The sequence below is a fragment of the Arachis ipaensis genome, chromosome B9 (genome assembly GCF_059453495.1).
Source record: "Arachis ipaensis isolate K30076 ecotype BB chromosome B9, ASM5945349v1, whole genome shotgun sequence".
NCBI lineage: Eukaryota > Viridiplantae > Streptophyta > Magnoliopsida > Fabales > Fabaceae > Arachis > Arachis ipaensis.
This window is the reverse complement of record NC_142444.1, coordinates 122,096,233-122,110,193: the sequence shown is the minus strand read 5'-3', so window position 1 is coordinate 122,110,193 and position 13,961 is coordinate 122,096,233. Positions and strand designations below refer to the sequence as shown.

Sequence of the window (13,961 nt, the reverse complement as noted above, 5' to 3'; positions counted from 1 at the left end):
TGAATTAATTTTTATTCCTCAGGTCCTAGTCTTTCCTTGGAAAAAGTTAGAGTTATTGGAACTCGAATAAATTCTTGAAGGATTCCAATTTTCAATCAATAATGAGTTTGATAACTCAAGTGTCTCCAATGACTCAACCAAAGCCAAAAGGGAAAAATCTAAATTATTTATATAAATAAAAGAAAGCAATCATAATTCTGAAATACCTCAAATTATATTAAATAAAGAAATCAATTCTAACATGGAGTTCATAAGCCAATTAGGCAACATAACTAATACAAGCATTAAAGCATCTGAAAGTAAAAGAGAAATATAAAATAAAAGGAATATTGAACCTGTGACTGAAGATGAGTTGAACTAAACTAATAGAAATCCTAAAATCCTAAATCCTAAGAGAGAGGAGAGAACCTCTCTCTCTAAAACTACATCAAAATTATGAATAGTGAATATGAAAAGCGTTCTCATGAATGAATGGATTCACTCACTTTATAGCCTCTAATCTGTGTTTTCTGGGCCGCAAACTGGGTCGAAAACAGCCCAGAAATCGCTGGAGAAGAAATCTGCCACGCTGATTTTTGTCACTGCAACGCGTCCGCGTGGAGCATGCGTTCGCATCATCTAGCGTCAGAGAAACTATGGCATATTATATATCAAATCGAAGCCCCAGACGTTAGCTTTCCAACGCAACTAGAACCGCATCGTTTGGGCCTCTGTAGCTAAAGTTATAGCCGTTTTAGTGCGAAGAGGTCAGGCTGGACAGCTTAGCAATTTCTCCAACTTCTTGTATTCCTTCCACTTTTGCATGCTTCCTTTCCATCCTCCAAGCCATTCCTGCCCTATAATCTCTGAAAACACTTAACACACATATCAAGGCATCTAATGGTGATAAGAGAGGATTAATATTAGCAATATAAAGGCCAAAGAAGCATGTTTTCAATCAAAGTACATAATTAGGAAGGCAAATGTAAAACCATGCAAATAGTATGAATAAGTAGGTAAAAATTTGATAAAAACCACTCAATTGAGCACAAGATAAACCATAAAATAGTGGTTTATCAACCTCCTCACACTTAAACATTAGCATGTCCTCATGCTAAGCTCAAGAGAAGCTATAAAGATGAAGAGGAATGATAGAATGTATGAAATGCAACCTATCTAATGCAACTATATGCAAAAATATTTCTACCTACTTGGTTAAAAGTAAATAAATCTTTTAAGAACAAATATGAACTAGATTTCACTAATTCAAATCACAAAAATGAAGTACAAGTAAACTTGCAAGAAGAAAATAGCTCATGAAAGCCAGGAACAAAGAATCGAGCATCGAACCCTCACTGGAAGTGTATACACTCTAATCGCTCATGTGTTTAAGGTTCGATTCTCTCAATTCTCTACTAACCTTGCTTTCTAAGGCTTGCTCTTCATCTAACAATCAACAAAAATTTAATGCACAAATACACAAATCAAGAGGTCTTTTTGAGGGTTGTAATAGGGTTAGGGTCAAGGTAGGATTGTATTTGGCCAAGTGGACTAAAATCTGAATCCTTAATTAACTTAAACTTTCCACCTAACTTTAGACAATACATGTAATCATAATACCATATATAACTATCCATTAACCATGTTTTCCACATATTCATGCATTCTAATTTCAAGTACAGTACATATGCATTGCTCTCACCATTTACTTTGGGGCATTTTGTCCCCTTTTACTTATTTGCTCTTTTTTTTTTCTTCTTTTTCTCTTTTTCTCTTTTTCTTCTTCTTTTATATATATATATATATATATATTCTCTTTTATTTTTCTCAATGCATATGATTAAATTATTGAATGCATGAACATATTCTCAACATTCTTTCACATTTTCAGAAAATTCTAACATACTCAATTCTCAAACCAAATGTTTCCAAACCCACTTTTTCCTACACTTATTTCATGAGCACTCTCACTAGTCTAAGCTAACCAAGGATTCAAATTAAGGACATTATTATTTTCCGCTTAGAGTTAGTGATGAGCTAAAGTAAAGAACAAAGGGGTAAAATAGGCTCAAAATTAGTTTGCAATGGATAATGAAAATGTTAAGGCCATATGGGTATGTAAGCTCAGTGAAACAAAGGCCTCAATCATGTAAGTGTATGCATACATTAAACAATGGAAATATAGAATTAAGCAAGACAAAGATCACAATTTTAGAGAGAAAAACACACACCAAAAATAAAATATTAGTTGGTAAAATACAACCAATTCAAATAGGCTCAAAAATCTCACAGGTTTTGTGTGTTCGAGCTCTAAACCATGTTCCAGTATAATATTTCTTCAAACAAGTGTAACATTAAATTTTATTCAAATTAGTGAAATACTTTAAAAATTTTCTTGAAAAAGAAAATATTTCTTCAACCAAGTGGTAAAATATGTACAAAGTCAAAAAATCATGCAATCAAACATGCAAATGCAACAACTAACAAGGAAAATAAACTATTGGTGTTGAGATAGAAGAGTAACTAACCCATGGAGATCGATATCGATCTCCCCACACTTAAAGATTACACCGTCCTCGGTGCATGCTGAGATGTGCAGGTGGACGGGTTGTTCCAACTGAAGCTTTTCTTCAAGGATTATGCAGATGGACTTGTTTGTCTCCCCTTTTAGAAGTTTCTCCCTTTTTCCGTCTTCGGTGGCCAGCCTGAAAGAAGAAAAAAAGAAGAACAGTAACCCAAAAATAGAGATAAGAAAACAAATAAAATATGGTTGGGTTAATGAAAAATAATGAGGGTCTCAATTACATGGTAGCTACAACATGCAAGTGAGAAAACAGTAGAAGTACATGGCAAATCAAGAGTGCAAAAATTTGCAACAGTAGGGAAGAGAGTGTGGGTAAGGAGAGATAATATAAATTCATGTCAATACAAAAGTAATACAGGCATAAAAGATTGGCATTGATTTAAATAATATTACCTAACCAGAATAACACAAGTCATTAAGCATCCAAAATAATTTAAGGGAAGATGCAACAGTTAAATAAGAAAATTCAACACCAACAGAAAAGTAATAAATTTAGAAAAGAAAGTAAAAATATGCACTAAATTAAAATGCAATGAATGAAATATGCAAATAAATTAAGTAAAAATAGAATGAAGGTGAAAAGGAATGAGAAGTGAAAGAAATAAAGTAAGAAAGAAAGAAGAAAAGATAGAAGAAATTAGGATTAGAGAAGAAAAGATAAGATAATTGGCGCTGATTTGGATATGTTGTGTGGCGCAGGCGAGGCGGACGCGTGGGGTACGCGTTCGCGCGGATGGCGCTTATATGAATCGACGCGGTCGCGTCGATCACGCGGTAGCGTCGGTCACGCGGACGCGTGACTCATTTTGTGCTACTGGCGCGAGGGCAGCCTCGCGCTCGCACAACTCTCTGTTCAAAACGCATTTTTGCCAAATTTCAGGGTGACGCGGTCGCGTGGTTGACGCGATCGCGTGGATGGCCATTTTTGGAAAACGACGCAGACGCGTGGGGCACGCGTTCGCGTGGGAAGGCTTGTGCTTCTAGCACGGTTCCAGCCTCATTCCAGCCCAACTTACTGCCTTACACCCTTTTACGTCGATTTCACAGAGCCACGCGTTCGCGTGGGTGACGCGGACGCGTGGGAGGCTCTTTTGCCACATGACGCGGACGCGTCAGCGATGCGGTCGCGTGGATCAATTTGTGCCAAAGGCACACCTCCAGCCACGCTCTCGCGTGACTGTCTGTTAAATCTCTTTTCTTCCTTGAGGCACATATGACGCGGACGCGTCGTCGACGCTGCCGCGTCACGTGCGTTTTCTCTTTTTTTTTTTTCTTTTTTTTTTATAATAATGCAGTATGCAGAATCCAATGCTAATATGAATGTTATGCAAAACTCCAGGTTCAATACAATAAAATAAAATAAAACTCGAAAACAAATAAAACTAAATAAAAATGAAAAAGGAATGATCATACCATGGTGGGTTGTCTCCCACCTAGCACTTTTAGTTAGAGTCCTTAAATTGGACATTTGGTGAGCTCCCTGTTATGGTGGCTTATGCTTGTATTCATCCAGGAATCCCCACCAGTGTTTGTACTTCCAGTAACCTCCGAGATCCCAAACTAGGCGTAGAAAGCCTTCAAGCAGGTTAAAGCAAGTGACAAGGCCCCAAGAGTGTTGATTTCTGATGCACGAAAAACTTGTCTCTCAACAAATTCCCCTTCGGCAAGTATACCGAATTGTCGTCAAGTAAAACTCAGAATAGAGTGAGGTCGAATCCCACAGAGATTAACGGATTAAGCAATCAATGGTTAATTGATTATCCTAGTTAGACGAATCATAATGGAGTGATAAGTAACAAGGAAATGTAAATGGCAGAAAAGTAAAGAAAGGAATAGAGTGCAGAGAAGTAAAATGACAAGAAAAGTAAATGTAAGAACTAAAAATAAAATGTACATTGGGATCAAGAGATATTGCAATCCTCCGGATCAAGTTCATTTTCATCTCTTCCTCAATCAATGCACTCATTGATCTCCTTGGCAATCTTAATTGATTGAATTACAATTTCTTGCAATTCAATCTCTCAAAACTTGATCAATAGCCAATTCCTTGGTCAATTGCTCATGAGAAGAGATGAAGTGTGGTCACTGATTATACCACATGCATTTCCCAAACCAGGTATTGAGAGGATTATAGTCACATATCCATCCAAACCCAATTTGGTCCAGCATGAGAAAGCATTTCTAGCTTGATCTCTTCATTCCTCTTTCAAGGTTCAAAAGAGATCCAAGTCTGAATAGCTCCTTTTCCAAGATAACTATCCAATTGGATGAAGATCGAAAGCTTTCAAGTAAAATCAAGAGAAAAGAAAGAATAAGAAGAATAAGAACTACACTTAATCCATTGAATCACAATAGAGCTCTCTAACCCAATGTAAAGAGTTAGTTGATCATTGCTCTACAAAAATAGAAAAGAAAGAAAGTGCAGAAAAATAAAGATGAAGATAAAAACTGAAAAATAAAACTTCAAAATTCATAAATGAAAAGTACAAAGAAAGAAAAGGAAAAGTGTGTGAGGGAAGGGAGTCCGAAGACCCCTCTTCCATCCCTCAATTCCCCTCCGTATAGCCTAAGATGTTTTCAATTAAAATACTAAGGCCTTTATATAGGCTCTCCTAAATTACAAAATGAAATAAAAAACAAATTACAATTAAATGAAAATTCCTATTCTAGATGCTTCTTGTGGCCTTGATTGGTTGACAATTGTGGGCCTGCTTGCTTGAGCTTGGAAGTGGACTTGAGAGAGAAGTGAGTTAAGTTGAGGTCCAGGTGCTAAAGTTAGTGCTAAAGTTAGCCACACTAACGTTACAAGTGTGGCGTTAGTGCTGAAGTTATTGTGGCTAACGTTGCACTTGCTGCCCAGTTGGTGTTTTTAGGGCTTAAAAGATGCCTCTTGTTTGTACTCAAATTTTATGCCCACTATAAATTATTATATATCGTTGGAAAGCTCTGAATGTCAGCTTTCTAACGTAACTAGAATCACCTCAATTGGACCTCTGTAGCTCAAGTTATGCTCCTTTGCAGTGGACATGGTCGCTGGCATATATGCCAACGTTACTGGAAATGTTGATTGCCAATAACGCTAGCGATTTCCCGTTTTTGAAGCTCAAACTTAGTGTCCACCCCATACTATTATATATTGTTGGAAAGCCCTGGATGTCTACTTTCCAATGCCTTTGGAAGTGCATCATTTGGAGCTCTACAACTCGAGTTATACTTCTTGGAAGGTGAAGAGGTCAGTTGGCCTTAATACAGGTTGATACCATGTTCATCATTGCACTTTCGGGGCAGGTTTTCTCCCTCCAATTTAGTATCAACCATGTAGTGCCATATATGCTTGGAAAGCTCTGGAATCCTACTTTCCAATGCCACTGGAATCACCTCATTTGGAGTTTTGTGGCTCAAGTTATTCTTGTTTGAAGAAGGCATGGTCAGGCTGCCAGGTGGGACTTTTGCCCACGTTAACTACCACGTTAACTAAGTTAACGTGGGAGTTAACGTGGCTCTTTGTGGCTTATGTTGGCAACGTTAGTGACAATTTTTGGTGTCACTAACGTTGTCGACAACTTCTCTTCTTCACGTTAACTTAAGTTAACGTGGGAGTTAACGTGGCTTCTTGGGGATATGTGGTTGCTTCCAACGTTAGTGACAATGTTGGGTGTCACTAACGTTGTCGACCACTCTTGCCTCTTCACGTTAGCTTCCACGTTAACCAAGTTAACGTGGGAGTTAACGTGGCATTGTGCACTTAGGCCAACGTTAGTGACAATGTTGAATGTCACTAACGTTTACTTCCTTTCCCCCTTTTAACGTTAGAGGCCACGTTAACTAAGTTAACGTGGACTCTAACGTGGCCACTTGTGAGCATTGGCCAACGTTAGTGATAATGTTAAGTATCACTAACGTTGGCTCAAATTCCCTTTCTTCAAAGTTAATGCCACTAACTTTTCTCACTAACGTTGGGGCTTTCCTTCCTTCCACGTTAGTGCCCACATTAGTGTAACTAACGTAGCCACTAACGTGGCTTCTTCTCTTCTTCTTTTGGCCTGAAATCAATCAAACAAAGTACATCAAAGTCTTGCTCTTAACCATGGGATCATGCATCATCCAATTTATTATATAATTCATGCAAAATTCTCATGAAATCATGTAAAGTGCATAATGTTTGCTTGAATCAAGATGTAAGTGAATATCCACCCAAAATTAGCTTATTTCCTAAGAAAATACATGAAACTACCTTAAAAACAGTAAAGAAAAGGTCAGTAAAACTGGCCAAAATGCCCTGGCATCAATTTCTAGACTGAATTCCGGGGTCCTAGACCTTGCCTTTGCACCCGTCTTCTTGTTGATCATCATTTTTCCACTTGGGTGATGAACAGTCAGAATTCTCACTGAGACATCCAAACAGCTTCCTAGACCCATTCAGTTGAGCTTTATACCAACCTTTTTATTTAAACTTAAAGCTTCCAACCATAATGAACCTTGCAGGACAATTCTTACCACTGACCATCTTCCTCTTACTCTTAATGCCACAAAGAGCTCTAAGTTGACCATCCGTCTCCAGTAGCCCATATTCAAGTGGAATTAGAAAGTTAAGGGATATGAATTTTACCCACTTGAATGTTGTGAAGGATGATGTCAACCTAGGGGGAGGGGTCTCCAACAACTTTGGCAAGGTAGTTGCAGGCTTTACTCCCTTGTGCTCTTCTCTGACAACTTCCACCTCTTTGCAAGCTTCTTCACTTTCAACCTCTTCCTCTTGGTAGCTTTCTTCCAATTCAATCTCCTCTTCACTGCTTTCCAAGGGCATGGGGGGTTGTACTTCGTCTTCTTGAATCTCCATCTCTTGATCGACCTCTTCCAAGTCCTTAACCATGACATGCCTTGGAGGTTGTACACCCTCCTCAAATCAAATGCAACCGTCTTGGAAGGAGGCTCTATGTCTTGACTTTTCCATAGAGGTTCAGAATCTCTTAAGTCTGCAACCACTTTTTCCTCTTTAGTAATTATTGCCTTGTCCAGTAGTTGTAATATGAAATCGTACTCATCCTTGATGATTTTCTTTCCATGACAACTCCTTTCAACTATTCTTTCATTTTCAAGGGTCTCTCCTATCTCCACATTTTGGGCCTCCTCTTGCTCTAAGACAAAATCAGACTCCTCCTTGATGTCTTCCTTCACTAATACTTCAACCACTCCTTCGACTTCAAGGGTCTTTACTACCTTCACCTTTAGGGCCTCCTCTAGCTCCTTATGAAGTATAGATTCGCGAAGATGATCCCTTCTCTCTTGTTCCATGTCAATAGCATCATTGGGATCATGTTGCTCTTAGATTGATGGATGTGGGTGCTCTTCCATGGATGGTGGTGATGGGATGGAGAGATCATTCTGTGGTTGAAAAGGAGGTGCACTAGAGCTTGAGGATTGATTGTTGAAGGTATTTAGTGGTCCGATTTGAGCGACGAGAGCTTGTATAGTAGAGTTTAGATCGGCAAGTGCTTTCTCCATGGAGGTTTGGGGTGGATAGGAGGGTTCATTTGTTGGGAGAAATGGTTCATGGTAGAAAAGTGGTTCATCTTGATAATGATAAGGAGATGGTGTATCTTGAGGTGGTGGTTCATGAGAGTAATTGTGTTGGAATGGGGGTGGTTCTATGTATGGTTCATTTGGCTCATAAAGTGGTTGGAGTGGTGGATACGGGTTAGGGTCATATGGAGGTGAATGGTGGAAAGGGGCTTGTGAGTGTGGTGGTTTGAAGCTATGTTGAGAGGATGGTCTATAAGCACAGGGTGGGGCTTGTTGGTAACTACCAGGAGGTCCACCATATCTATCAGCTTGGTATGCATTGTAGAATGGTCTTTGTCCATGATATCTTGGAAGGTGTTGTTGCCTAAAGGGTTGATCATATCCTCTTGCCTCCATCCATCCTTGACTGTTCTGACCTTGATGCATGTTCCTGCTGTAGCTTCCATTCCCTTCAACATTATTAGAACCAAACTCAAAGCGAGAGGGATGAGAATTCATAGTAAATAATAAAAATTAAAAACAAAAATAAAAACAAATTTGAATTAAAAGGTTATTGAAATTTGAATTTTGAATTTGAAAATTAAATTTTGAAATTTGAAAATTAAATTTTGAAATTTGAAATTTTGAATTTTGAAATTTAAAATTTTGAATTTTGAAATTTAAAATTTTGAATTTTGAATTTTGAATTTTGGAATTGAAATTTGAAATTTGATTTTGAAATAAGATAAGATAAGATTTTGAAAAAGATATGATTTTTGAAAATATTTGAATTTTGAAATTTAAAACTAAGATAAGATAAGATAAAAATTTTAAAATCAAAATCTGAATTTTTTTTTTTTGGAAATTTCAAAAATTCAATAAAAATAAAGAGAAAATATATTTTTGAATTAAATGAGGAAAGAGAAAAACAATAAAATGACACCAAACTTAAAATTTTTAGATCAAAACGAAGAAAACAACTAAGAACAACTTGAAGGTCGAGATGAACACGAAGAACAAATTTTTGAAAAAAAATTTAATAACTAAATAAAAACCAATAACCTCTTAATTTATGAAAAAATAAAAATAAAAACAAAAATAAAAATAAATAAACAAGCAAAAGAAAATATTTACAATAACCAATAATAAGGCACACGTTTGCAATTCCCCGGCAACGGCGCCATTTTGATGAGAGTAATTTTTGCGTGGTCTAGAAATTTGCAGATAAATCCTCGTTGCAAGTATAGTTTCTAAACCAACAAAAGTCCTTTCATACAAACGTTTTGGTTGTCACAAGTAACAAACCCCTAAATAAATTGATAACCGAAGTATTCAAACTTCAGGTCGTCTTCTCAAGGAATTGCAGGGAGGTGTTCTTATTATTGGTTATGAGTCTTGTAAATTGGGAGTTTTGAAAGCAAGGAAGCAGTATGTTGAATGATAAGAAGAATAAAATAAATAAATAACTATAAAACAGACTCTTGGCAAGGTATGAAAACTGGAAGTCCTATCCTGGTTATCCTTATCAATTGTAATGAGAATTGGATTTTTCTCCCACTTTGTTAACCTCTAGCTATGAAGGTAAGTTAAGTGAATGAATTAATTTTTATTCCTCAGGTCCTAGTCTTTCCTTGGGAAAAGTTAGAGTTATTGGAACTTGAATAAATTCTTGAAGGATTCCAATTTTCAATCAACAATGAGTTTGATAACTCAAGTGTCTCCAATGACTCAACCAAAGCCAAAAGGGAAAAATCTAAATTATTTATATAAATAAAAGAAAGCAATCATAATTCAGAAATACCTCAAATTATATTAAATAAAGAAATCAATTCTAACATGGAGTTCATAAGCCAATTAGGCAACATAACTAATACAAGCATTAAAGCATCTGAAAGTAAAAGATAAATATAAAATAAAAGGAATATTGAACCTGTGACTGAAGATGAGTTGAACTAAACTAATAAAAATCCTAAAATCCTAAATCCTAAGAGAGAGGAGAGAACCTCTCTCTCTAAAACTACATCTAAATTATGAATAGTGAATATGAAAAGCATTCTCATGAATGAATGGATTCCCTCATTTTATAACCTCTAATCTGTGTTTTCTGGGCCGCAAACTGGGTCGAAAACAGCCCAGAAATCGCTGGAGAAGAAATCTGCCACGCTGATTTTCGTCACTGCGACGCATCCGCATGAAGCACGCGTTCGCATCACCTAGCGTCAAAGCAACTATAGCATATTATATATCAAATCGAAGCCCCGAACGTTAGCTTTCCAAAGCAACTAGAACAGCGTCGTTTAGATCTCTATAGCTAAAGTTATAGCCGTTTGAGTGCGAAGAGGTCAGGCTGGACAGCTTAGCAATTTCTCCAACTTCTTGTATTCCTTCCACTTTTGCATGCTTCCTTTCCATCCTCCAAGTCATTCCTGCCCTGTAATCTCTGAAAACACTTAACACACATATCAAGGCATCTAATGGTGAGAAGAGAGGATCAATATTAGCAATATAAAGGCCAAAGAAGCATGTTTTCAATCAAAGTACATAATTAGGAAGGCAAATGTAAAACCATGCAAATAGTATGAATAAGTGGGTAAAACTTTGATAAAAACCACTCAATTGAGCACAAGATAAACCATAAAATAGTGGTTTATCAGTGTTCTTGGTGCTCTATCCTTAGTTGTCCCATGTTGGAACTTAATTATCCTAGGGAGGTGTTGATTTGCTCCCAATAGTTCTGTGGAGGGAAGTGCATCCCTTGAGGCATCTCAGGGATTTCATGGTGAGGAATTTCCTCATGCTCTTGTTGAGGTCCATGATCTCTTGTTTGCTCCATCCTTTTCTTAGTGATGGGCTTGTCCTCTTCAATGAGGATGTCTTCTTGGCCACAACTTCATAGAAGTGGTCTTGATGGACCTTTGAGATGAATTTCTCCATCTCCCATGACTCAGAGGTGGAAGCAATTGCCTTCCCCTTCCTCTTTCTTGAGGTTTCTCTGGCCTTAGGTGCCATTGATGGTTATGGAAAAACAAAAAGTAATGCTTTTACCACACCAAACTTAAAGGGTTTGCTCATCCCTGAGCAAAAGAAGAAAGGAAGTAGTAGAAGAAGAAGAAATGGAGGAGATGGAGGTGTGTAAATGGTTCGGCAAAGGGGGGTTTTAGGTGGTTATGATGTGTGAAAAGGAAGAAGTGATGGTTTTAATTTGAGTGGGTGGGTGTAGGTGGATTGTATGATGGTTTTGGAGGAGAAATGGAGGTGATTGGTGAAGGGTATTTGGAGAAGAGTGTTATAAAAAGGTGGGAGAGAGAGAGAAGAAGAGGTGGGGTAGGTGGAGATCCTGTGAGGTCCACAGATCCAGAGGGACCAAGGACTTAGCATCTCTACTCCAATTAGGCGTGCAAAATGCCCCTTGTATGCAATACTGGCATTTAACGCCAGACTGCTGCCTGTTTCTGGTGTTAAACGCCCAAATGTAGCCTGTTTCTGACGTTTAACGCCAGGTTGATGCTTGTTTCTGGCGTTAAACGCCAGCTTGGTGCTTGTTTCTGGCGTTAAACGCCAGACAGATGCTTGTTTCTGGCGTTTAAACGCCAGATTGCTCTTCCTCTAGGGTGTGCTATTTTTAATGCTGTTTTTCATTCTATTTTTGATTTTTTAGTAGTTTTTGTGACTTCACATGATCATCAACCTGATAAAACACGAAATAATAATAAAAATAAAATAGATATAATTAAATAACATTGGTATGCCTCCCAACAAGCGCTTCTTTATTGTCACTAGCTTGACAGTGAGCTCTCATGGAGCCTCACAGATAATCAGAGAATTGTTGGGACCTCCCAACACCAAACTTAGAGTTTGAATGTTGGGGCTCAACACCAAACTTAGAGTTTGGTTGTGGCCTCCCAACACCAAACTTAAAGTTTGACTGTGGGGGATTTGGTTGACTCTGCAGTGAGAGAAGCTTTTCATGCTTCCTCTCCATGGTTACAGAAGGAGATCCTTGAGTTTTAAACACAAGGTTGTCCTCATTCAGTTGAAGGACCAACTCTCCTCTGTCCACATCAATCACAACTTTTGCTATGGCTAGGAAGGGTCTTCCAAGGATGATGGATTTATCCTTATCCTTCCCAGTGTCTAGGATTATGAAATCAGCAGGGATGTAAAGGCCTTCAACCTTTACTAACACATCCTCTACTTGTCCATAAGCCTCTTTTCTTGAGTTGTCTGACATCTCTAATGAGATTCTGGCAGCTTGTACCTCAAAGATTCCCAGTTTCTTCATTACAGAGAGTGGCATTAAGTTTATGCCTGACCCCAGGTCACATAGAGCCTTCTCAAAGGTCATGGTGCCTATGGTACAGGGAATTAAGAATTTACCAGGATCCTGTTTCTTTTGAGGTAATTTCTGCCTATCCAATGCATTCAGTTCATTGGTGAGCAAGGGAGGTTCATCTTCCCAAGTCTCATTACCAAATAATTTGGCATTCAGCTTCATGATTGCACCAAGGTACTTAGCAACTTGCTCTTCAGTAATGTCTTTATCCTCTTCAGAGGAAGAATACTCATCAGAGCTCATGAAGGGCAGAAGTAAGTTGAATGGAATCTCTATGGTCTCTGTATGAGCCTCAGATTTCTTTGGTTCCTCAAAGGGAAACTCCTTATTAGTCACTGGACATCCCAGGAGGTCTTCCTCACTAGGATTCACGTCCTTCTCCTCTTCTTTGGGTTCGGCCACACCAAGTAAGGTAATGGCCTTGCCCTCTCTTATTGGATTCTCTTCTGTATTGCTTGGGAGAGTACTGGGAGGAGTTTTAGTGACCCTTTTACTCAGCTGGCCCACTTGTGCCTCCAAATTTCGAATGGATGACCTTGTTTCATTCATGAAACTCAGAGTGGCCTTAGATAGATCAGAGACTATGTTTGCTAAGCTAGATAGATTCTGCTCAGAATTCTCTGTCTGCTGTTGAGTGGATGATGGAAAAGGCTTGCTATTGCTAAACCTGTTTCTTCCACCATTATTAAAGCCTTGTTGAGGCTTTTGTTGATCCTTCCATGAGAAATTTGGGTGATTTCTCCATGAGGGATTATAGGTGTTTCCATAGGGTTCACCCATGTAATTCACCTCTGCTATTGCAGGGTTCTCAGGATCATAAGTTTCTTCTTCAGAAGATGCTTCTCTAGTACTGTTGGATGCAGCTTGCAATCCATTCAGACTCTGAGAAATCATATTGACTTGCTGAGTCAATATTTTATTCTGAGCCAATATGGCATTCAGAGTATCAATTTCAAGAACTCCCTTCCTCTGAGGCGTCCCATTACTCACAGGATTCCTTTCAGAAGTGTACATGAACTGGTTATTTGCAACCATGTCAATGAGTTCTTGAGCTTCTGCAGGCGTTTTCTTTAGGTGACTGGATCCACCTGTAAAATGGTCTAATGACATCTTTGATAATTCAGACAGACCATCATAGAATATATCCAAGATGGTCTATTCTGAAAGCATGTCAGAAGGACAATTTTTGGTCAGTTCCTTGTATCTCTCCCAAGCTTCATAGAGGGATTCACCTTCTTTCTGTTTGAAGGTTTGACCATCCACTCTAAGCTTGCTAAGCTTTTGAGGAGGAAAGAACTTGGCTAAGAAAGCCGTGACCAGCTTATCCCAAGAGTTCAGGCTATCTTTAGGTTGAGAGTCCAACCATATTCTAGCTCTGTCTCTTACAGCAAATGGGAAAATCATAAGCCTGTAGACCACGGGATCAACCCCATTGGTCTTAACAGTATCACAGATTTGCAAGAATTCAGTTAAGAACTGAAAAAGATCTTCGGATGGAAGTCCATGAAACTTGCAATTCTGTTGCATCAGAGAAACTAATTGAGGTTTAAGCTCAAAATTGTT

The 13,961-nt window shown here is 38.2% G+C and overlaps 1 non-coding gene across 1 annotated transcript; it reads left to right on the top strand.

Annotated features, from left to right (window-relative positions):
- Nucleotides 1–13,562: 13,562 nt before the first annotated feature.
- Nucleotides 13,563–13,670, top strand: LOC148546155 (small nucleolar RNA R71). The gene has a single exon (XR_015900249.1). It is a non-coding gene; the product is annotated as a small nucleolar RNA R71 (small nucleolar RNA).
- The last annotated feature ends 291 nt before the right edge of the window (nucleotides 13,671–13,961 follow it).